The sequence below is a fragment of the Eubalaena glacialis genome, chromosome 15 (genome assembly GCF_028564815.1).
Source record: "Eubalaena glacialis isolate mEubGla1 chromosome 15, mEubGla1.1.hap2.+ XY, whole genome shotgun sequence".
NCBI lineage: Eukaryota > Metazoa > Chordata > Mammalia > Artiodactyla > Balaenidae > Eubalaena > Eubalaena glacialis.
In genome coordinates, this window is record NC_083730.1 from 26387269 (window position 1) to 26409979 (window position 22711).

A 22711-nucleotide genomic window follows, 5' to 3' on the forward strand; every position below is an offset into this window, starting at 1 on the left:
ATTTATTTATTTTTGGCTGCCTCGGGTCTTCGTTGATGCCCGCGGGCTTTCTCCAGTTGCGGCGAGCGGGGGCCACCCCCCGCCGCGGCGCACGGGCCTCTCACTGCGGTGGCCTCTCCTGTTGCAGAGCATGGGCTCCAGGCACGCAGGCTTCAGTAGTTATGGCATGCGGGCTCAGTAGCTGTGGCTTGCAGGCTCCAGAGCGCAGGCTCAGTAGCCGTGGAGCACGGGCCCAGCTGCTCCGCGGCATGTGGGATCCTCCCGGACCAGGGCCCGAACCCGTGACCCCCGCACCGGCAGGCGGACTCCCAACCACTGCGTCACCAGGGAAGCCCCTTCACTAGTTTTTGATGGCAGGACATGCCAATGACAAGATAAGAATGAATTAAGCTAATTGAGCCCCACATTGTTGACCTTTTAGGGTTCGATGGAGGAGATAATCATTGTAGTGACAGGTTCACATTTCCACAGTAGAAAAACAATACTTTTTCACTGTGCAAACACTGAGATGATTTCTCTTTCTTCCATAGACTTATTTTTTCATAGAGGGAGTAGTACCATGATACTTGTTTGAGAACCATGGGTGAACAGTATGATGTTAGCATTAAATACTTTCAGAGCCTTGTTACTTTAATAAGGGTCATGTACAACTCTCTTAGTACCCACCACCAAATTGATGTCTATTTTCAACTCAAGGCCCAATTCTGCAAGAAAATCTGTTTTTGTTTTGTTTTGGTTTTCCCCTGGATGAGCCTTGTAAAACAAGTTTTCGCTCTTCCTTGTGCTCTTGTCTGGATTTATGTGGCTTCCTGATCTTGGGAATCTGTCCCAATGGCTCTGAAACTCAATTGTGCATCAGAACAACCCCAGAAGCTTTAAAAAATACAGATACTTAGTATTATACCCTCACTGAATCAGAATCTCCAGAGATGGAGCCTGAGGGTCACCTGTAATTTTGAAAACTCCTTATGTAATTCTGATACTGCAGTTTCACAGTTCTTGGATATGCTAGTCTTTTTTTTAAAATTAGGGAATGATTAGTAATAGCCTATTTTTATCTGTGCTGATACTTTTTTGGGGCTACTTTCTGGATTCAATTTTTGAGGCCACCTCCAGATGCCTCTTTGGTAAATATGGGATCCTTCTGGGTTTAATAGAGGACCATTTATGCATATGTTCAACTATGTATGTATGTATGTATCCATCCTTCCATCTAGTGAACAAATATTTGTTTATTTTTCTTCCAGTTTCATTGCAATATAATTGACACAAATATTTATATTTTGATGCTCACTACAGGGGTAAGTGCAAGTTGAAACCCATAGGCTTACTTTACCCTTAACTGGCTCTGTGTCAGTTACTGAGTCTGTGCTAGTCTGTGATTTCTTTGGAGGTAGAGACCACATCTCTCTACATGGTTGTGTCTTTAGTAACTCTTTAGTGTCATAACTGTGGGACATGTTAGACATTTTTTCTCATTGAAATGGAGTGAAGAGTCACAAATTCTTCTCTGTTCCAGCATGCAAACAACACAGAAGTGTTGGGGATTTTCCAAAGGCCCATTGCTTATGGGTCTGAGCATTCAATAAGCCTTAATCTGTATACTTGAAGTCTGAAAGTCAGGAGAGGTCACAAGGGATTCTTGGGAGGCATTAGAATGGTAGATGTGGACAGGAGGAACAATGGAGAGTGAAAACCTTAACCGAGGTAAACTAAGATATATTTTATCCTAGAAGGATGGCCTTTCCCCCTATTATAGCAGGTGTGCTGTCTTAATGCTGCAGAAATTTGAAATGATGAATATCTGAGCAGCCCCGTGTGCACTTGGTCTGGCATTCTCATTGAGGATAGAAGACTGGGTGCAGCCTGATTTGAAGGATGTAGAAGGGGGCCCTGCAGAAATGGGAGGTGATCTGCTTCTGTGTACTTTATCCATTAGAGCCCTTAGCATAATAATCATAGTTGTCTTAAATTCCTGGTCTGATAATTCCAACATCCCTGCCATATCTGAGTGTGGTCAATGTGAGACGAAAGATGGAAATTCTAAGAAAGAAGAAAAAATAAATGCTAGAGATTGAAAACAGTGTAATAGAAATGAAGAATGCATTTGATGGGCTCATTAGTAGATTGGACATGGCTGATGAAAGAATTTCTGAGCTTGAGGGTATGTCAATTGAAACTCCTAAAACAGAACAGCAAAGAGAAAAAAAGAATGAAAACAAAACAAAAAAAAAAACACACAGAAAAAAAAAACCATAATAGCATATCTAAGAACTGTGGGACAACTACAAAAGTTATAACATACTTGTATTAGGATTACCAGAAAGAGAAGAAAGAGAGAGAGGGACAGAGGCAATGTTTGAAGAAATAATGTCTTGAGAATTTCCCCAAATTAAAAACCACAGATCCAGGAAGCTCAGAGAACACCAGCAGGATAAATGCCAAACAAAACAAAACAGACAACAACAACAAAACCCCAGAAACGATACCTAAGCGTGGCTTATTCAGACTATCAAAAAGCAAAGATAAGGAAAAATCCTGAAAGAAAGAAACCAAAGCCAAAAAAAATCACTTTACTGACAGTGGAACAAAGAAAAGAATTACATCCAATTTTTCCTCAGAAACCATTCAAGCAAGAAGAGAGTTAAATGGAATATTTAATGTGTTGAGAGAAAAACCTCCACCAATCTAGAATTCTCTACTCTGCAAAATTATCCTTCAAAAGGGAAGGAGAAATAAGGACTACAGACAAAAATTGAGGGAATTTGTTGCTAGTAGACCTGCTTTGCAAGAAATGTTAAAAGGAATTCTTCAGAGAGAGGGAAAATGATATAGGTCAGAAACTCAGGTCTACATTAAGGAAGGAAGAGGATTGGAGAAGGAATAAGTAAGGCAAAGTAAAATTTTTTATTTTTCTTATTCTTTTTAAAAATTAATTAATTAATTAATTAATTAATTAATATTTGGCTGCGTTGGGTCTTCATTGCTGCGCACGGGCTTTCTCTAGTTGCGGCGAACAGGGGCTATTCTTCGTTGCGGTGCACGGGCTTCTCACTGCGGTGGCTTCTCTTGTTGTGGAGCATGGGCTCTAGGAGCGCAGGCTTCAGTAGTTGCAGTGCACGGGCTCAGTAGTTGTGGCACACGGGCTTAGTTGCTCTGTGGCATGTAGGATCTTCCTGGACCAGGGCTCAAACCCGTGTCCCCTGCATTGGCAGGCGGATTCTTAACCACTGCGCCACCAGGGAAGTCCTTATTTTTCTTATTCTTAATTGATCTAAGAGATCAACCATAATAGTAACAATGTATTCAATTATATATATAATATACATATGTACAACTATATATACATATATACATATATATCATAATATAAGTGAAATTATTGACAGCAACAATACAAGAGTAGAGAGGAAGGAATTAGAATTATTTTGTTCTTACCTGTGAAGCAGTATAGTGTTATTTGAAAGTGAACTTCGATTGGTTGTATATTGCAAACTCTAGGGCAACCACTGAAAAAAGTTACAGAGAGATGACAACTGGTATATTAAGAAAGGAGAGAAGATGGAATCATATAAAATGTTCAATTAAAATCATAAAGATAGAGTGGAAGACGAAAGTAGGAACAAAGAAAAGGACAACAAATACAAAACAGTAAAAAATATGGCAGATATTATTAATCCAACTATATCAATAATCACTTTAAACATCGATGTTTTATTGTTTTATTTTTAAATTTTTTATAAATTTATTTATTTATTTTTGGCTGCATTGGGTCTTTGTTGCTGCGCATGGGCTTTCTCTAGTTGTAGCGAGCGGGGAGTACTCTTTGTTGCGGTGTGCGGGCTTCTCATTGCGGTGGCTTCTCTTGTTGTGGAGTACGGGGTCTAGGCGCGGGCTTCAGTAGTTGTGGTGTGCTGGCTCAGTGGTTGTGGCTCGTGGGCTTAGTTGCTCTGCAGCATGTGGGATCTTCCCAGACCAGGGCTCGAACCGTGTTCCCTGCATTGGCAGGAGGATTCTTAACCACTGCGCCACCAGGGAAGTCCCACATCAATGTCTTAAATGCACAATTAAAAGACAGAGATTTTCATAGTGGATTAAAAACAAGATCCAACTATAAATTTTGCACAAGAAACTCACTTTGAATATAAATACATATATAACAGTGGCCAAGATGGCAGAGTAGGAAGATTCTGAGCTCACCTCCTCCCACGGGCACACAAAAATTGCAACCATTTACAGAGCAACGATTGATGAGAAATAGTGGAAGACTAGCAGAAAAGATCTTCTACAACTAAGATATAAAGAAGAAACCACAATAAGATCAGTAGGAGGAGCAGAGATGCAGTATAGTCAAGACCCATACCCCTGGGTGGGTGACACACAAACTGGAGAATAATTACAATTCCAGACGTTCTCCCCAAGGAGAGAATGGTCCAAGCCCACAATGGGCTCCCCAGCCCAGGGGTCCTACACTGGGAAGATGAGACCCCAGAACATTTGGCTTTGACGACCAGTGGGGTTTACTTTCAAGAGAGCCAGAAGGCTGTGGGAAATAGAGGCCCCACTCTTGAAGGGTGCACACAAAATCTCACATGTGCTGGGACACAGGGAGAAGCAGTAATTTGAAAGGAGCCTGGGTCAGACCCACCTGCTGATCTTGGAGAGCCTCCTGGAGAGGCAGGACACAGGTGGAGCTCACCCTGGGGACACAGACACTGGTGACAGCCATTTTGGGGTGCTCGTTGTACCACAAGGACACTGGTACTGGCAAGCTCTATTTTGGAAGCCTCCCTCTAGCTTATTAGTGCTGGAACACAGCCTCGTCCACCAGTGGGTGGACACCAGCTCCAGGACCACCACAGCCCCACAGCCAACCATGTCAGGACTCAGACCACCCACCAGCAGGCCAACACTAGATCCAGGGCCCCTAGCCCCACAGCCACCCACCCCAGAAACTGGCTCTGCCCACCAGTGGGGCAGCACTAGCCCCAGGACCCCCTAGGGCTCTGCAGCCAGATGTCTTGTGACCCAGCCCCACACGCCAGTGGCCAGCAGCCTCTGCACAGGGCAGGGCCTGGCCACCAACTGGACCAGTGGCCAGTGACGCCTACCAGACTGCTCACAGTAGTCAGCTCATCAGAACAGAAGGACCCATACAACCCATATAAGGGACATTCCTAGAACATATAGCTCTGGTGACCTTAGGGGAATGTGCTGCTGGGACTCATAGGACATCTCCTACAAGACTACTTCTCTAAAGTTGGGAAGCATAACCAATCTACAAAATACATAGAAATAAAAATGGCGGGCTTCCCTGGTGGCGCAGTGGTTAAGAGTCCGCCTGCCAGTGCGGGGGACACGGGTTCGAGCCCTGGTCCGGGAAGATCCCACATGCCGCGGAGCAACTAAGCCCGTGTGCCACAACTACTGAGCCTGCGCGTCTGGAGCCTGTGCTCTGCAACGGGAGAGGCCGCGACAGTGAGAGGCCTGCGCACCGTGATGAAGAGTGGCCCCACTCGCCACAACTGGAGAAAGCCCTCGTGCAGAAACGAAGACCCAACACAGCCAAAAAAAAAAAAAAAAAAAAAAAGGCGAATTAGGCAAAATGAGGTGACAGAGGAATATGTTCCAAATGAAGGAACAAGATAAAACTTCAGAGGAAGAACTGAGTGAAGTGGAGATAAGTAAACTCCCTGATAAAAGAGTTCAAAGTAATGATCTTGAAGATTCTCAAAGAACCCAGGAGAAGATTGGATGAATAGAGTGAGAAGTTAGAAGTTTCCAACAAAGAGTTAGAAAATATAAAGAAGAACCAAACAGAGATGAAGAATATAATAACTGAGATAAAAAATACACTAGATGGAATCAACAGTATATTAGATGATAAGAGGAATGGATCAGTGAGCTGGAAGACAGAGTAGTGGAAGTCACCCATGCTGAAAAGAAAAAAGAATAAAAAGAAATGAGGACAGTTTAAGAAACCCCTGGGACAACATCAAGTGCACTAATATTCTCATTACAGGTACTCCAGAAGGAGAAGAGAGAGAGAAAGGTGCTGAGAACGTATTTGAAGACACGTTAGCTGAAAACTTCCCTAACCTGGGAAAGGAAACAGACATCCAGGTCCAGGAAGCACAGATAGTCCCAAATAGGATCAACCCAAAGAGGACCACACCAAGACAAGTTATTATCAAACTGGCAAAAATTAAAGATAAGAAGAGAAGAGTAAAAGCAGAAAGGGAAAAGAAACAAGTTACGTATAAGAGAACTCCCATAAAGCTATCAGCTGACTTTTCAGCAGAAACTTTGCAGGCCAGAAGGGAGTGGCACAATATATTTAAAGTGATGAAAGGGAAAAACTACAACCAAGAATGCTCTACCCAGCAAAGTTTTCATTCAGATTTGATGGAGTGATCAAAATTTTACAGACAAGCAAAAGCTAAAAAAGTTCAGCACCACCAAACCAGTTTCACAAGAAATGTTAAAGGGACTTCTCTAAGTGGAAAAAGAAAGGGCACAACTAGAAATATGAAAATTACAAAAGGAAAAATCTCATTGGCATAGGCAAATATACAATAAAGGTAGTAAATCAACCATGTATAAAGCTAGTAGGAAGGTTAAAAGACAAAAGTCGTAAAATCATCTATATCCACAATAAGTAGTTAAGGAATACACAAACAGAAAGATGCAAAATCCCAAAACATATGAAGATAAAACAACACACTTCTAAATGACACATGGATCAAAGAAGAAATCTCAAGAGTAATTTTAAAATATTTTGAATTAAATGAAAATGAAAATACCACTTACCAAAATTTGTGGGTTGCAGTAAAAGCAGTGCTTAGAGGAAAATTTATAGCATTGGATGCATATATTAGTAAAGAAGAAAGATCCAAAATCAGTAGTCTAAGCTTCCACCTTAGGAAAGTAGGAAAAGAAGACTAAATCCAAATTAAGCAGAATAAAAGAAATAATAAGAATTTGAGCAGGCATCAATGAAATTGAAAACAGGAAATCAATAGAAAAAAATCAATGGAACCAAAATCTGATTCTTTGAAAAGATCAATAAAATTGATAAGCCTCTAGCCAGGCTAAGTGAGATAAAAAGAGAAAAGGCACAAAAACTAATATCAGAAATGAAAGATGGGAAATCACTACAGATCCCACAGACAATGAAAGGAAAATAAAGGAATACTGTGACCAACCTTATGTCCACAAATTTGATAACCTAGATGAAATGGACTAATTCCTTGAAAGACACAATCTGCTAAAACTTACAAGAAGGAACAGACAATTTGAACAGGCTTATATCTATTAAATTAATTGAACCAATACTTAATAAGCTTCCAAAACAGAAAACCCAAGGCCCAGATGGATTCACTGGTGAATTCTACCAAAGACTTAAGGAAGAAATTTTACCAATTTTCTATCATCTCTTCCAGAAGATAGAAGCAGAAGGAATACTTCCCAACTCATTCTATGAGGTCAACATTACCATAACATCAAAACCAGACAAAGACTTTATAAGAAAAGAAAACTACAGACCAATATCTCTCATGAACAAAGATGCAAAAATCCTAAAAACATATTAGCAAATCAAATCCAACAATCTATAAAAAGAATTACACACTATTGCCAAGTGGGATTTATCCAGGTATGTTTCACAAAAGAAACAATGATAAGCTGGACTTCATTAATATTAAAAACTTCTGTCTATGAAAGACACTGCCAAGAGAATGAGAAGACAAGCCTCAGACTGGGAGAAAATATTTGCAGAAGACATGTCATATCTGATATAGGACTGCTATCCAAAATATATCAAGGAACTTAAAGCTCAACAATAAGAAACCCAAACCCAATTAAGAAATAGGCCACACAACTCACCAAAGAAGATATACAGATGGCAAATAAGCATATAAAAAGATGCTCCACATCTTTAAGTCAATAGGGAAATGCAAATCAAAACCACGAGATACCACTGAACACCTTTTAGAGTGGCCAAAATCCAGAACAATACCAAATGCTGGTCAGCATGTGTAGTAGCAGGAGCTCTCATTCTTTGTTGGTGGGAATGCAAAGTGGTACAGCCACTTTAGAAGACAGTTTGGTGGTTTCTCACAAAACTAAACATGCTCTTACCATATAATCCAGCAATCATATTCTTGGTGTTTACCCAAAGGAGCTGAAAACTTATGTCCACACAAAGACCTGAATGTGAATTCTTTTTTTAATTAATTAATTAATTAATTTTTATTTTTGACTGTGTTGGGTCTTTGTTTCTGTGCGAGGGCTTTCTCTAGTTGCGGCAAGCGGGGGCCACTCTTCATCGCAGTGTGCGGGCCTTTCACTGTCGTGGCCTCTCTTGTTGCGGGGCACAGGCTCCAGACGCGCAGGCTCAGTAGTTGTGGCTCACGGGCCTAGTTGCTCCGCGGCATGTGGGATCTTCCCAGACCAGGGCTCGAACCCGTGTCCCCTCCATTGGCAGGCAGATTGTCAACCAGTGCGCCACCAGGGAAGCCCCTGAATGTGAATTTATATAGCAGCTTTATTCATAGTTGCTAAAACTTGGAAGCAACCAAGATGTCTTTCAGTAGGTGAATAGATAAATAAACTGTGGAGTATTATTCAGCACTAAAAAGAAATGAGCTGTCAAGCTATGAAAAGACAAGGAGGAAACGTAAATGCATATTACTAAGTGAAAGAAGCCAATCTGAAATGGCTACACACTGTATGATTCCAATTATATGACATTTTGGAAAATGTGAAACTATGGAAACAGTAAAAAGATCAGTGGTTGCCAGAGGTTGCGGGGAGAGAGGGATGAATAGGCAGAGCACCGGGGATTCTTAGGGCAATGAAACTATCATGGTGGACACATCATTATACATTTGTCAAAACTCATGGAAGGCACAACAACCAAGAGTGAACCCTAAGATAAACTATGGATTCTAGGTGATAAGGGCGTGTTAATGTAGGTTCATGTAACAAATGTACCACTGTTGTGTGGAGGGGGAGCAGGTATATGGGATCTCTTTGTACTACTGCTCAGTTTTACTGTGAACCTAAAACTGCTCTAAAAAATAAAGTTTTTAAGAGGAAAAGAAAATGATCTGGATTTTCCACAGAAAGTCATAGCATTTCCACCCACGCTTCAGCAACTGTTAAAAAAAAAAAAAAGACTCATGATTCATGCTTGGACTCCTAAGTGCCAGGTCTTGGTGAACCCCAATTGAATGATGCCTTAATTACATGGTAATTGCCATTTTATTGCATTGATTTGTATAAACTTTAAAATCCTTTTCAAAGGACCAACACCCCTACAAAAAACAAAAAACAACTTTAAAGTCCTTGGAGCAGATTGTATCTGGGATTGGGAAGATACTTCTCTGAACGTTCTGGCCCTGAGGCATCAAAGTATAAAGCTTCCTTCATTTTCTACCTTTCTTCAATTTTCTTACTGCTCTTTACTTATTAAACTTAACACACATAGAAGGAGGAAGAGAGTTAAAAAAAAAAAAAGAAAGAAGGAAAGATAGAAAGCAAGCAAATTGCATCAGCCACAGAGCAAGGCATTAAGGGATGGTATAGAACCTTCTTTGGTTAAGATTTACCTCCTGAAACCCTCTCTGCCAGCCCTTCTTCTCACTTGTGCTTCTCTTAAATCATAATTGTCATTGGTACACTTCACTGGACAGTTTACAAAACACACTTATATATATATACATTATCTGTTAAACTTCAAAGCTATGAAAGATAAGCAATATTATCATCCCAATATCCTAAAGGAGAAATGGATTCAGACAGGTTAATTCATTTCCAAGGGACCCTCCAAGGATAAGTGTAGGGAGCCCTCCAAGCCAGTCTCCTGTTCTCCAGCCCATCCTCTACCTCGTCCTCTCCAATGCCAGCACTTTCCACTCTGCTCATGCTCAGCATTAAACATTCTCCCCAAATTTTTACCTTGAATAAACACAAATTTACGGAAATGTGTAATGAATACTTGCAAACTCCTCTCCTAGATTATTCATTGATTAACATGGTACCCCATTTTCTCTTCATAATTCTGTGTCTCTGTGTCTCTCTTCCTCTGTCTCTCTCTTCCTCTTCCTCTGTGTTTATATTTATATTTATGTTATATTTACATTCCCCTCCTGAAATGTTAGAGAGTTAGTTGCAGACGTCATGACTCTTCAGCATTAAGTAAGTTTTAAGAACAAAGACCTTCTCTAACATACCCACAATTCAGTTCTCACACTCAGGAAATTTATTGGATATTACAACACTATTATGTATTATCCAGTCAATACTCTAATTTCCCAAGTTGTTTCAATATCAGTAAGGTTCTTTAGTATCTGTTTTTTGTTTGTTTGTTTGCTTTTTTAAACCCAGGATTCATTCAAGAATGACAGCTGTCATGTCTCTTCAGTCTGTCCTGCGTTTTTTTGTCTTTTATGACCTTGACGTGGTAGAGTCCCCTTCATCTTGCTTGCTTTACTTCCTGAGTTCTGTCTCACATTTCACAGGAGAGGGCTGGGCAGGTACCATCAGAACCCCCCCCTCCCCCATCCAGATCTCAGGCATCAGGAATGCCCTGTACTTAAGAGCCTAAAACGTTTCTAGGTGGGGGCCCAGATTTACACAAGTCAGAGAGGGACACTTGGGGTTGGAGAATTCCATGAGCAAGGTTCCTGTGCCCAGGACCTTGTGGCGAGAAAGAGGGGCAACAGATAGTGGGGTAGTACAGCCCTGGGATCCACTCCCCTGCCCACTAATGTCTGGCTCTGCTGAACCCTCACTCGCACCCTCCCCACTCCTTCACTGCATGGACACCACTACATATCTGCCAGGCATTGCTTTTTCCTCCCTCAAATCTGGGGCTCAGTCTTGTCCTGTCTTCTTTCACACAGAACTTCCTTACTTCTCCACTGGATGATAAGAACAAGACTGGCTCCTCTTTCCTTGTGTCTCCAGAGTGGCCAGCATATTGGAGGGTGCTTAATGTCTTGTCACAAAATACTGGGTTTGAGTGAGCATTGCATTATGGATTTCTCTCTGCTCTACAAACATGCTTTGGTCCTCCCAGAAACAGACCCTTTGCCAGTGCAGCTCCTTTGACCCACATTAGTCCCAGGAAATACAGTACAGATTTCCTTGGTGGTGGCAGGGCTGTGGGTGATTTGGCAATGATACTATTTCAATAAGATTTTGTGGGTATTTCTGAACTCAGACTTTCCTAACTCATTTTTTTCATTCATTCTCTCATTGATTCATCATAATTTTTAGGCCATTGGTGCCGGACAGGCACAAATGGTCTCTGGACCCCTCCATTCTTTTCCAATCTGAGCTTGGCCACTCACGAGCCTGAGTAACCTCAAGAAAGTTCCTTAACCACTATGAGTCTCAGGTGACTGCTTTGTCTTACTTCATGGAATAAATAAGGAAACATATGTAAAGTACTAATCAAAATGCCAGGTACACGTTATCATCAGTTTCTCTATCAGGTGCAGGTCTAGGTGGTAATATCCACCATACTGAGCATCTACCTTGCACCAGGCACTGTGCTCCGTGCTCTATGAGCAGAGCCCCTTTTCATCTTCACAGTAACCACTCAGGCGAGTATTTTTATTGATATTTCAGAGATCCTAGTGATGGGCTCCAAACCACTAGCCTCTGGGACTCCAAAGGGCTCTTTCCACCAACTGCACTGCTTTGTGGGATCTTAGATGGTCTCCAAGGTTCCTGTTGGCTTTAACAGGCTCTGTGATCTGCTGAGAGGGAAGGCGTGAGGCTGCTGGGGTGGGGGTGAGGAGGGAGCAGGGAGTGCAACTTGGTCTTACAGCACCTGGTCTGGCTGAAAGGAAATCCAGTATATGTGTTGGTGTGCAGACCTTTGGCCTCCATTCTGGATCTGTTGGGGAGCTACCCTGACTGGGCTGATGGTAGCACTGGGACTAGTCTTTTTTTTTTTTTTTTTTTTTGGCCATGCTGCATGGCTTGCAGTATCTTAGTTCCCCAACCAGGGATTGAACCCCTGCCCTCAGCAGTGAAAACGCAGAGTCCTAACCACTGAACCACCAGGGAATTCCCTGGGATTATTCTTATATAACCATTTAAAAGAGGTTTCCAGTTACAATAGTGATAGCCAATGGGGTTTCCAATGTCTAGAATATACAATGTGCCCCAAGATTCCAAATCCTGGGCACTGTAATCATAGGAGAGGTTTGGTTCAAAGGCTGTTTGCACGGTAGGGGTCTGATGGTCACGATCTTCACCCTTGCCAGAGCCTAGTCCTTACCTCTCAGACGGAAGAGGGGCCAGGTGGCCCTGATGCCTGCCTTCCTCCAGGCCTCCTAGACTCCCTAGGGAGTGAACATCATCTTCTGCATTTGTGTGTGTACTGGGGGAGGGGGTCGGGGGCTGAAGGAAGGGAATGGGCTGCAGGGGTCTGAGCCTTGGGAGTCTCATTTTCAGCCTAGTCCTGGGCATTCTCACCTTCCCACAATGAACCAGTACATCATTAGTAACATACATGCCAGAGCTCACTGCCTGGACTCACAATCCAGCAAGTCGCTCAATCTCTCTGTGCCTCAGTTTCCTCACGTGTAAAATGGTAATAGTCATAGAGCCCATTTCATAGACTTGTGAAGATTAATGTGTTAATAGAGAGCATTTAGAAGAGCGGCTGGCAAGTTTGTTACATAAACTTGATGTTGCTGGGCTCAGGAAGTAGGAAGAAAGCCCACACCCCTAAAAAGGGGTCTAGAATCTTAGAATGTTGGAACTGTAAGTGGCCTGGTCCAAGCTCTGAGTCAGTGTTAGTGACTATACAGAATTCAAACCTTTGTCTTCATCTCAGGTCTTTCTCCATAGGGACTTTATTTTCTGAACCCCAAGCCCAATCTCATAGGGAATCACAGTCTCTCTGAAACTTCCCTGGTACAGCATTGCATCTGGCAGTTGCTGTCTCAGAGGAAGAAGCTCTCATGTGTGAGTCAGGCTGTGACGGCTTTGTGGGTAGACCAGAAGCCTGTGCCGGGGCAGGCTCCCCAGGTGAGTGGAGATGCCCACCCTCCCTCCCTCCCGCTGCCAGCCTCTCCCCGGGTGGGGCTCCCTCAATAGACTCTTTGTTCTCAGGACTCTCCCCAGCCCCACCTAGTCTTTAACTCTCCCACAATCTGGGCTCTGATCTTTACTTAAACCACCAAGCCCTTGCATCAAACCACAAGAAGAAAACCACATGTCTTTTGAATTAGGCTGTTTTCTCTTGTTTTGTTTTTTCCTTCCTCTCTTCTTCTCTCCCTCTTCCCTGGCTTCCCCACCCCAGCGCGCACGCACACACACACACACACACACACACACACCCTTTTTCTCCACAGCAGTTTTCCCATCAGGAGGCTGCTTCCTGGTTTCATGAAACAAGGCTGCCCAGGACTTAGTCCTGGAACAGGCAAACAAAGGGCCACCCACAGCCCTTAGGACACCTGGAGGACCAGCTAGCCCCTCTCTTGGACCCAGAGGCCTCACCTCAGCTGCCGTCTCAGAACATGGCAGATCTGGGTTGGGAGCTGCCTTGGGTCTGCAGAAACTTGGGCAGTGACCCAGCCTTGCACCCAGAGGCCTCGGTCAATGCCAGGCTTGTGCATTATTGGGTCCGGTGAAGACTGTGGGGTTACTGCTGACAGCCTCGCTCCCATTTGTGCTGCCCACACTCAGTGGACTTCTGGCCTGGGGAACACAGGCTGCCTGTCTAGGACTGTGGAGTCCTTTGCAGGGCAGGCAGGGAGAGAGAAGGTGGGTGGAGTAGGGGAAGGGTTAGACTCTCATCAGCTTGGCTGGCTCCATGGTCCAAATTCGCACTGCAGGTGAGACAGCCCCAGAGTACTTCCTGCAGGAAAGGCGAAGTGCCTTCAAAACAAAAGGGTCAAGGCACAGCCCCGAAGTCACAGTGGAGGGTGAGATTGGCTCTACCAGGGGTCATAGATTCAAATGCTTTCTGGGCTCAGGCAGGTAATTAAACATACAAAGGGCCAGATGTAATAAAACACATGGCAGGATAGACATCTAATTTAAATTTTAAAATTATATTTTTGAAACATTCTTTTAGCCAAATAAAACATATTTCCTTTCCAGATACACCCTCTCCTGCCCCCAGGCTGTGAGTTTCCAACCCTCTTGTATACAATCCACAGTTTTGCTATTCTGACATAGAAGGGGTTGTAAAGAAACGTAACAGAGTCTCTAAAACATGGCACTGGGTTGGGTGTTGGTAAAGCTGTGGTTAAAAACACAGACTTTGATGTCCAGCTGTGATGGACATTCCTCATTTGCTTCATTTTAGCTGTATGATCATTGGATAGGTTACTCAATCTTGCTAAGTCTCGGTTTTCTCATCTGCAAGATGGGGATGATGAAAGAATCTATTTCAGAGCATGATGAGCCCCCCCACATGGCTCAATAAACGATTACTAGGATATTCTGAACCCCCTTCCAACAAACACACACAAGGCTGAATGCCTTTTGCCAAAGAGCAATAGTTTGGTGAACTGAGTGTTAATGTTTTCTGTGGTTCTGGTCTGTGGCGAGAGGGGTGAGAGTCAGAGCCAAGGTCAGATCTGCACAGACCATTTCCCTGTGAACACAGAACAAAAACTCTCTTTGCAGTTGGGCTGTTAATTTTAAATTCAGGAAAGGAAGGCTGGCTGGGGAAGTTTTGCCCTCAGGTCTTGGAATTTCTCACCAGACCTCCAATGCTCACCTCCAGCTGGGGGTGGTTGGCCCACCTGGGTCAGCAATGGCCCATTTGCCCTTGATCTTAGCAGAAGAAGCTGGTCTGCCCAACACCAAGGAGCCTGGGGGGCAGGGGAACCCATCCAGTTCCCTGGAGGTATTTGAAAGACGGCTGGACTAGGCTTCCTGAAATCTACCTTCCACCCCAACAGGACCTGTGCACTTGAACTTGTTACTTGCAAACTCCTTGAGGGTGGAGATCACTGATCTCTCCGGATTGCCACAATCCCTAGCACAGCATCCTCAATAAAGGACCTGCTTAATACACACTGAAATAACTATATGAAACTCATACTTTAAAGTAGGAAATGGGGAGAGATTCTTCACACTTTTAAAAGGAATTTTCATTTTATAAAACATTTCCCCACTAGAGTTCTTTAAATGGAAACTTCCTTGGTTATTTAAAATGAGATTGTAATTTGACTAGTTGAAACCTAAACTGATGGGCTCAGTTGATCTATACCGTCCTCCCACGCTTTCCCCTTTCCCCGCGGTCTCTGTAAATTCAAATCCCACCCGTCCTTGATAACAGTGAACAGTGATTGGGACTATTTTGCAGCAGATCGGCTGCTCAGTGCTGTGTACGTGACCACATTCTACCATCATAGCCGCTTCACGGCCAGGAATATTCTTTTCCTCATTTTACAGATGAGACAATGTATGCTTGGAGAGTTCGGAACTATTTGTAGGAGTGGCCGAGTCAAAACCTACACCCAGCCCGAGCAGTGAATCACTGTTCTTAAGAAATGCCGCCTTCAAACCGGTTCATCTGTACCATTTTTCTAGGTTCGGATGAACCGGTTTGCAGGACAGAACTAGAGACACAGATGTAGAGAACAAACGTATGGACACCAAGGGGGGAAAGTGGCCAGGGGGTGGGGTGTGATGAATTGGGAGACTGAGATTGACATACATACACTAATATGTATAAAATGGATAACTAATAAGAACCTGCTGTATAAAAAAAAAATTCAAAAATTAAAAAATAAAAAAGACGCTGCTTGTTATCAAGCTCACAGATAAGCAATGAAAAAAAGAAAAGAAATGTCACTTTCTCCACGAAGGTCCTCCTGACCCTAAACAGACGGGACTGTCTCATTCCTCTGGTGCCTAGCCTTCTCTTGGTCTTCTTGACCTTGCATTCTACCCTGGGCAGCGGCCACTTAGGTGTTTGCCGCCTCCCCGCTGCCCTGCCACCCCCTCCCCCAGCGCTCACACCGGACTGGCGGGGCCTAGAGCGTGGGAGGCGCCTCCCACTCGTCTTTGCCTTTCCAGCCGTGCCAGGCTCCATGCCAGACCCGGGGGCCTCACTGAGTATTTCGGTTCAGTTTGACGTATCTCCTTTCCCGCAAGAGAGCGCTGACGCTCTCCAGGAAGGAGTCTAGCAGAAGTGTAGAGGTAATAGGTCTCTGAAAACTGGGGGCGTCTCTGGGGGCACTCATGCTGCTCTGGTTTAGCCTGGGCAGCACTCTGAGGTGTCCTCAAGGGCTGTTCCATCCCAGTGAGATCTGGGAACCAGCCACGAGGCTCCAAGTGGCCTTGTGGTCCCATAACCTCCTGCTTGGCCCACCTGCCTGGGCCCCTGAAACGCCGCAGCCAGCCCTGTGGCGGTGTCCTGAGTTCAGGCCTATTGTAGCCAATTGCACCAACTCTCTGTGCTCTGGACCCCTGCCTGCTTCCTGCGGCCCTGCTTGCAGACCTGCTGGGAGAGGACAAGAAGACCCCAGCTGGGCCTCACCCTGATCACCGCAGGTTGATCTGAGCATGTGATGCCCTTCCCCTGTTCCTTTGTTGGTGGAGTGTAGGTAATAATAATAATTAACCTGGAGCCCTGGGTGGTTCATCCTGGACCTCACACCCAGTGTCTCCCTGGATTGGGCTGGCAGACCCCAAGTAGTGAGGGGAGGTCATTAATATTGCTCCCATTATATACTCGAAGGAACTGAGGCTCACACTTGCTAAGGAAAGAGGCAGGGATGCAGCCTGCGGCCACCCGTCCAAGAGAGGGGCCTTGTGGGCTGGGGAGAGCTTCCCTGAGCTGAGAGCCGGCAGTGTCTTGTCCCAGGGCCTGCAGCGGTGGAGCTTTGCGGCAAATCCCGGCAGCCACTGGAGCACTCCTGGAAGGCACAAAGTCATAGGACCGGGATGAAGGTGGCCCCGCCTGATTGCCCACCCCGGGTCCCATCCAGGGACCCCACAATTACATGGGGGCGCAGGAGGTAAATGGCTCACGTAGCTCTGCGCCAGGCCAGCTCACAGCGGCTTGCCAGGATCGATGCATTTGGCAACCAGTTCTCAGAAGGGCTGTCTTGCCAGCAGCACCTGTATCATGCGATGAACCAAAGGAATTTTCCTGCAGTGCAGACCCGAGGATGGGGACGCAAAAATCTGTCTTTTCTCTCTTCCCTCTTCCTTCCCCTCCCTTTCCCTCTCTTCCCCTCTCTCCCCTCCTCTCCCCTCCTCTCCCCTCCCCTTCTCTCTCTCTGTCTTCTCAGTTTACCGGGGGAAGAGGTATAGTCAGGAGGAAAAGGTAACATTATGTCTTCCTTCGCACTCACCACCCTGCATTTGGAATATTCCAGCTCAAACTATCCATGGATCAGACTCTCTGGGAGAAATGAGATTTTACAATTCTGGGAACCAGGGTGACCCACTGCTGCCAAGATGGACAAGGCTTCTGAGGCCTCCGGACACCTCCTTCCATGCTCTGAATTACGTGCCTCCCTTCCTTAAGACCCTGTCTTCCACCAGATGCCACTCTACGCATCCATCCTCACATGGGTCACGTGTCAGCCCTGACGGGCTGGGCCAGTCTCCTCCCCGCTCAGCTGCGTGGGGATTTTCGCCTCTAGGTCTGGTGTATGACAGACTTCAGAACAAATGTTACAGCTTGCACTTGACAAGGCTTGGTGCCTATCTCAGACTTAATCCTTTTATTCTGCAGAAATTTAGGCTGCAGAATCTAGCCTGGCAGATTAGGGGCACTTTGCTTGGGTCTCCACTTCTGCACACATTCCCCTTAAACCCAGAGACTTGTGGGCTCCAGGATACTTAATAATGGGCTGGATATATTTGATTTCATTCAACACGTATTTATGAGGAGCCTACCATGTGCCAGGCACCATGCTGGACTAGGAGGATATAAAGATGACCCCTGGGTGTGTATATGGCTGGTGCCGCACCCAGAATTGAGGCAACTGACATACTTTCTCTATTATGCCTCTGGGTAGATTCTCCCATTGTTAACCAGGTCTAATATGAGAGACCCCATCAAGGGAGTTGGACCACAGTAATAAGCTGATGGAATCTTAACCACTTCACTCTTTCTGGATTGCCCCATCCTTGAAGGCCCAGTTCAAGTCCCATCTCTGCTGTGAAATCTTCCTTTCATTCATTCATTCAGCTAGAAAATCGTTAGGGTGCCAACACTGTGATAAGTATAGATGCGGATACAAAGAGTATAAAGCATGCCCCAAGTTGCATTCTGGTAGGGGAGATTCTTTCATTCATCAAATATTGGTTGAGGGCCCATCATGGTCTAGGCACTGCACAAGGCTTGGGACACATGGCAATGAACTAGGCCAACATGGGTCCTCCCTTCCCAGGGTATTAAGTCTGGTGAGGGACACAGATGTGTGGGCAGCCAGTCCCACTACGCTGTACTCAGTGGCACAGTGGAGGGAAGTTTGGGGAGCAATGAAGCTCATAGATAGGTTTCTGCTCACAGGGCCAGGGCAGGTTTCCCTGGGGGTGATTCACCTTGTACTTAAATAATCACAAGAGAAGGTGGTGACTGCTCAGTACCACCTGCGAGGTGCACATGAGGATTAGTGCAACAGCACCTGTAGAGGGAAGGGCTCCTCCAGCCATGGAGAAGTCTTCCTGGAAGGAGTGAGCTTTGAGTTGGGTCTTAAAACTTCCAGAATGACTCCAGCCCACTCTGGTCTTTCTCTCTCCAGAAGCACTCCCAGGCTGTTTCACAAAGTTAACTCAATTGTTTATGATATGTTTACATAATTTTTCTCCATCTTGCTTTGTTTTGTTTTGTGTGTGTCCCCTGCCCACCCCTTATGTCATAAACCCTTGGAAGACTCTGGGGACCAATGGCATCTCTTGGGTCTCCCCAGACTAGCTTGGCGCTAGAACTGGACAAAGGGCACAAGTCTGGGAGCCCAGGTGTGTGGGCAGGTGCTCCTCATTGCCCCTTTCTGCCCTCCCCAGAACACATAACTCTCGAGGGAAATCAGTGCAGTGCCATGAGGGTGGGGACTTCTGAGTAGGTTCAGGGAAAGCAGAGCCTAGGCTCTGCCCAGGAAAGGTCTTTAAATAGAGCAGAGGGTGCTCACTTCGGCGGCACATACACTAAAATCAGAACGATACAGAGAAGATTAGCATGGCCCCTGCGCAAGGATGACACGCAAATTCGCGAAGTGTTCCACATTTTTCAAAGAAATTATTAAAAGGAAAAATTGTTATTTAAAAAGAGTAGAGGCTTCCCCAGTGGCGCAATGGTTAAGAATCCGCCTGCCAATGCAGGGGTCACGGGTTCCAGCCCTGATCTGGGAAGATCCCACACGCCGCGGAGCAACTAAGCCCGTGCGCCACAACTACTGAGCCTGCGCTCTAGAGCCCGCGAGCCACAACTACTGAAGCCCACGCGCCTACAGCCCGTGCTCCGCAACAAGGGAAGCCACTGCAATGAGAAGCCCACGCACTGCAATGAAAAGTAGCCCCCCGCTCGCCGCAACAAAGAGAAAGCCCGCGCGCAGCAACGAAGATCCAACGCAGCCAAAAATAAATAAATAAATAAATAAATTTATTTGGGAAAAAAAAGCATTAAGAACATTAATTTCACTTGTTAAAAAAAAAAGAGCAGAAGCAAAGTGTCAATATCTCTGTAACTTAGGTAGTGAGACTGTAACGTGTATCATAATTATTGTTTGTATCATTATTATTTATGAAACATAAAAATGTTTCATAATTTAAAATAAAAAATTAAAAGATTGTGTATGAGTTAGAACTAAGTTTAGCTGCCTATTTAGAAAACCCAAAATAAAAGTGGCTTTAAAAAAACAATAGAGCAGAGGCACTCTGTCAGCGTAGTCTGCGAGAGAATTTGCTTACACTTTAGATTATTCATTTATATTGGGAACATTAACTGAATTAAGCTTTGAATAAAAAGGATTCTATTTTCAGAAGAGTCATGAGGACAATTAAAGGGTGGCATTTTCCTCCAGAGATCTGCCATCAAACCATGTGGCTTAATTTCGGAAGCCACCAAGTGTTCAGGTAATGCAGTACAGAAGTAAGACCTAAAAAGGAGTGTTCTGCCCACAGCGGGACAGCACAGGCAGCCACCAGCCTCTGGTGGCTTCCCAGGCGCCCAGAGGTATAATGGTGGGCAGTGCTGATGTGGTGAGCTTGGAGTGCTGTCTCCTTTCTTGAGGCCTTTTAGACAGAACAAACCATCAGCCTAAACTCAGGGTTTAGTCTTTAGATGGGGCTGAGCTAAACGGCTTTCCAAGGTTTCCTGTTCTGCGTGCTCACAGGTGGTAGGTATTGCCCCAGTGTTCTGGTCTGAGGACCTTGGCAAGGAATCTTCCCACTGCTCCTAATATATCCTCCCCATCCATCTGTCTCCATGCCCGACATCACCTGTAAAAGAGGTTAATTCTTTCTGGTTGAGATATGTCCTTCCTGGGAGTTCCTTGCAGTAACACAACTTCCTCTAGTAAGCAAGCCAGCATCCTTCATCTTTCAACACAGTTTCTGGACACCTAGTATATACCCAGCATGGTCCACAGAGCTGGGGACACAGCAAGGAGCCAAACAAAGTCCTTGCTCTCTTGGAGCTTACATTGTGGAAGGGGAGATGATAGACCGTAAACAAATATATCGTCGATTAGGGATGGCGGGGCTGCTGGGAAGCATAAGACAGGATGATGGGGCAGCATGCTATTGTGTGCGGGGTGGTCAGGGAAGGCTATTCTCATGGTTCAGAGCTTCCAGAAGGACTGCAGTCCACTCTGATCTTTCTCTCTCCAGGGCTGTAGAAGAACTCCCAGGCTGTCTCATCAAGTTAACTCAACTGTTTCTGCTGTGATACATACTTATTCTCCATCTTGCTTTGTTCTGTTTCGTGTCTGTGTCCCTTGCCCAGCCCTTATATCATAAGCCCCTTGACTTTATTATGTATTATTTATTAGTGTCTTGGGTAGTTTGAACCGAGGCCTCAAGAACGTGAGCCTGAGCCAAGAGGCTCTGAGGGAAGCGTCCAGGCAGAGGAAATAGCAAGTGTAAAGACCCCAAGGCAGGAGAGGCTGGTGTCTTGGGAACAGCCAAGGAACCAGAGAACTGGGTACCGGGTGGAGAGGAACAGTGGTGGGAGCTGAGGTCAGATTGTGGGGCAAGACAGGCTGTGCAAAGGGCCTTGGGTCGTACTCTGCGCTGCATGAGAAGCCATGGGGAGCCTCTGAACAGAGGAGGGCCATGATATGATGATGCTTTACACGACTACTCACCAGCCATGACCACCTTGGTGTTCTGTGAATTGAGGCTAGAAGGAAGGGCAGGGGCTGGAGACACCAAGGGCATTAAAGGCCAAGAGAGGGACCTGGGACTTTATCATGAGGTCAGTGGGTATCCATGGAAGATTTTAGAGTAAAGGAGTTAGTGCTACCCCTCAGTTTGGAACAGAGGGCACTAGCACAGAGAAGTGAGGTCACCTATCCCAGAACACACAGCTGGATAAAGATGGAGCTGGGAGGGAAAGCCAGGTCTTCAGACTCCCATTCCAGTATGAGGTTTCTCCTGAATAAGAGGAAATATTTATTGAGCACATTCTAAGTGCCATGCATAGCTCAGGTACCAACCCATCTAATTTTCAGAACAACCCTAAGAGGTAGACATTATTGTTATTCTCATCTTACATAGAAGAAAGCAAAGTACAGAGGGGCTGAACAATGCATCTGAGGTTACAAGGCTAGTAAGTAGTAGAGCTGGGATTTCAACCCAGGCAGACTGGATCAGGAGCTCATGCAGTTAACCAATGTGCTACAGGGCTTTGCTAAGTCTTCTGGACATGTAGGAATGTGGGTGGGGCACTGGGCCCCAGGACTAGTTAACATGGTGTTTCCGGGGCCAAGCCAGCTCCAGACTTGTCTAGACTCAGGCCCCTGTACTTTTCCTGTAACCCCGTCATTAGTTATAGGATGGACCGACTGCTAAACATGAGGTTGGCTGCTGCTCAGTCACTCCAGATCTGATGCAGCCACACCTCCGTTCCGGAGGCCGGAAGGGGCTCTGCTTAGAGTTTTTATAAAAAGACTGTGTTCCTTAATTACTTCAGCCCTTGCTGTCCCGTGCTTTTCTCTTAGCTCAAGATGGCCTTCCACATGTACTTCCTGAATCCAGGGCTGGCTTCACATGTAGGCAAATAGTAGGGGACAATGCTAGGGCTCTCAGAGACTTCCCCTTCCTCACCCACCTAAACTTCTGACCCTCCTGCTGGTTGGAAGTTGCTTGAACAGCTCCACTTGACTACACAGGAGAACTATCCAGAGAGTGTATAAAAGGTCCTGATGCCTGGGTCCCGCTGCACACCAAATGAATTTGACTTTCTGGGGTTGGCCCCAGGCAACAAAAAGTACTTTTAAAAAGCTTCCTGGGGTGTCCCTGGTGGCGAAGTGGTTAAGAATCCGCCTGCCAATGCAGGGGTCACGGGTTTGAGCCCTGATCTGGGAAGATCCCACATGCCGCGGAGCAACTAAGCCCATGCGCCACAACTACTGAGCCTGTGCTCTAGAGCCCGTGAGCCACAACTACTGAAGCCCATGTGCCTAGAGCCCGTGCTCTGCAACAAGAGAAGCCACCGCGATGAGAAGCCTGCGCACCACAACGAAGAGTAGCCCCCGCTCACTGCAAC

The 22711-nt window shown here is 45.4% G+C and overlaps 1 non-coding gene across 1 annotated transcript; it reads left to right on the forward strand.

The window, feature by feature from the left end:
- The first annotated feature begins 19125 nt into the window (after nucleotides 1-19125).
- LOC133076035 (U6 spliceosomal RNA) lies at nucleotides 19126-19232 on the forward strand. The gene has a single exon (XR_009697456.1). It is a non-coding gene; the product is annotated as a U6 spliceosomal RNA (small nuclear RNA).
- Nucleotides 19233-22711: the final 3479 nt, after the last annotated feature.